The sequence below is a fragment of the Quercus suber genome, unplaced genomic scaffold (genome assembly GCF_002906115.3).
Source record: "Quercus suber isolate HL8 unplaced genomic scaffold, Cork oak 2.0 scaffold_23, whole genome shotgun sequence".
Classification (NCBI taxonomy): Eukaryota; Viridiplantae; Streptophyta; class Magnoliopsida; order Fagales; family Fagaceae; genus Quercus; species Quercus suber.
Genome location: NW_027069488.1, coordinates 2318242 through 2321485, shown reverse-complemented (window position 1 = coordinate 2321485; position 3244 = coordinate 2318242). Strand labels below are relative to the sequence as shown.

Below are 3244 nucleotides of genomic sequence, written 5' to 3'. Positions count from 1 at the left end.
ATAGCTTCAAAAATGCCAATTTCCTTAACAAATAGGAATGCTCTCTGACTCGCTAAAGCTTCCACTTTGCTCCACAGAGAAAGGTAAGGAGATTCATGGAGACAAAGCACTAATGACAGGACCATTATAGTCCAGGATAACCACCCCAATGCCCGATACATTGATGTAACTAAAAATAGCCCCATCAAAGTTAACATTGTAGATCAGATTGTTTGGAGGGTGCCAACCAATTGCACTCTATATGGGAATAGAGAAGGGGGGGNAGTTATACACATATAATAAAAATAAATAAATAATATTATTTACATCTCTCTTCCGTTATTTTTAGTATCTCTTATTTTATTTTTGTAGCTTCATATTTGACTTCTTTATATATATCATACGATAACTCATTGAAAGACAATCTAGAATATTTTAGTTTCAAAATTTATACTTCAAACAAAAAAGTATATATTATGACTTTCTATTCAACAAATTTTTACTACTTATTTTTCGATATCTTGATTTTGCTCAACCAAAAAGACTTGTACAATAGCAACTTTCATCAGACTTCATCCTTGATTACATGAAATGGTTACAAATGACATTGAAAATAATTACATTGAAACTTTTGTTATTAGAAGTAAACTTTTGTAGAAATTACATGGAATTAGCAATACCTAAAATACCTTTAACTTTTCCATGTAAATCAACCAACTAACATATCACTTGGTTTGCATTTAAAATTGAGTTGATTCACTTGATTGAATTGACGAGCAAGTTGGATTTAAGTTGTCTCCTCCATCTGCTAGTGATGATAGGAAAGGCTTAGAAGGCATTTGTAAGCGTTCAACTTCTCCTACAAGCATTTCTACAACTTTGTTCATTGAACAACAATCACTAGGCTTCATATGTATGCACCACAATATGACTGATCATTTTTTTAACTGCATTCTTCTCCTCCTCTGTGGCATCTTCCATTGTTATGTCATTTCCTTCGCTAACATGTTCATAGACCCAAGTTGGAAAGTAAATTTGACTTGAATGATTTGCTAATACATTAAAGTTCTTTCTTCTACTTGTCATTTCTAACAATAACATGCCAAAACTATAAACATCAGTTTTATAGGAAACACCCCCAATGTTTTTATAAAGTAACTCTGGAGTCATATATCCTAGTGTTCCTCTTGCAGCAGTCAAAGATATTATACTATCATCTACAAGATAAAGTTTCGCAAGCCTGAAATCAAAAAAAAATTGGAGTGAAGTTCTCATCAAGAAGAATATTATGGGGCTTTATATCAAAAAGAAAAATTTGCATGTCACATCCTCGATGTAGATATTCAATCCCACAAGCCAATCCAAGAGAAATCTCATATATTTTCTTAATACTTAATGGGATTCTTCCTTCTAGAGAAAAAATGTATTTGTCAAGAGAGACTTTCAGGATAAAGTTTCACACACATATACACTTAAATTAGACTAGAGTAAAATTTCTGTCTTGTATAAAAAAATAAAAAATAAAAGATAAATTACTAATGAGGGAAACAAGTGACCTGAAAAACTTGAGAAGTCTAGGCATAATAAGAAACCTCTAAGTTGTTAGCAGCGGCAACCACGGGCCCAAGACCAAACAACGTCGACCCACAAAGCAAACCCACCCCCATCAAGAAAGCCACAGACCCACAATAATCTAATTAACTCGTGCCCATAAAACCAAGACCAGTCCAAATTTTGTGTAGATCTTAAGAAATTCGATTATCTTACTTTTCATTTTCTTAAGCCTAAAAAATCAATGGATCGATTGCCCAAAGTACATGGCTATTCATCTACTAATGTCATCTTCACATCAGGCCCAATTACTCAATGCAATTCTATGTCATTTTTCATTCTGTATTGTCTTTACCCTTCATACAACTTTTTTGAGATAGAAAACTCACCTATGCGGGATTGATATACATATGGGAGTTCAGGATACCACCATTCTGCATTTCACAAAGAAGAGAATAATTATAACATCAGCGTTTGGAGCTTTACAATTAACTAGCCGCGAACCCGCGCGTTGCGCGTGATAATTATTTTTATGGTGGTTTTATTAAAAAAAAATTTTACAATTTAAACTAATCTAATAATGAGTAATGTATTTCGTAATTATATTTTTATTTATTATAAGAACAATCATAAATGTAATATAGGATCAATCCAAAACACCAAAAAAACATAAACTAAAAAAAATTAATAAAACTTAACAATGATTAATTGAACCAATATTAGGATAAAATTTTGTTTTTGATAATCTATTAAGGTTATTTTTTTTGTAGAAATTATAATTTCGGCCGCTGAAAGCATATTATCAAATAAACAATTATTAGCAAAATCTAAGAATTAAATTTCTATACATGCATTGTTATAAAATAATAATAATTAAAATAAAATTGCAAAAGTTAAAATTTGTCACCTATCCGATTATTTTTGTTTGGCTAACCTTTGCTTTTCTTTTGTTTGGCTAACCTTTGCTTTTCTTTAAATAAATGGCATTATAAAATACTTCTAGTACAACTATTAAGAGTACTTTGTCCACCACAAAGGATTAAAAAATAAACAAAAATTAGTAAAGTCTCATAGTTTAACATCTAAATTGAGCACTATAAAAAATAATGCTATGTAACAGAATAAATACCAAATTATCCAAATCATGCTATGTAATAGAATAAATTATATTTTTATAAGCTATATTTAATTCTTTAGAACGCAATAGGATAACATTTAACATTCAAAAAGAATAAAAAATAAATAATAAAAAAACAACAACAACAATTTAAAAAACTAAACTAAATCACAATTTAAAAAACTAAACTAAATCGCATTAACCCAAAATAGAGTTTTAAAGAATATAAAAAATTATCAACCTAAAGTAGAGATGCAAGAAAAATAAAAAAATCCACCAAAAAATTGAGGGAGAGAGAGAGAGAGAGAGAGAGAGGGAGAGAGAGGGAACCTTTTTTTTGTGAGAGAAAACTATGCATAGAATAGAAGAGATAGTGACAAATTTATAGTAAGAATGTGTGAATAAGAAGAGACAAAAATAAAGGAATATGAAGGGAAAAAGGAAGAATGATATTAATGTAGAGGGTAGTGGGGAGATGAAAAGGTAAAGGAGTGAGAAAGATTGAAGAAGTAGTGGGGAGATGAAATGGTAAGGGAGAGAGAAAGGTTGGAGAAGTGTAAATAAGTAGTGGAAGTAAATAAATAAGTAGTGAGCTGC

The 3244-nt window shown here is 30.3% G+C and overlaps 1 pseudogene; it reads right to left on the bottom strand.

Moving 5' to 3' along the window:
• Window positions 1-555: 555 nt before the first annotated feature.
• On the bottom strand, window positions 556-1300 carry LOC112027972 (rust resistance kinase Lr10-like; annotated as a pseudogene).
• Between the last annotated feature and the right edge of the window lie 1944 nt (window positions 1301-3244).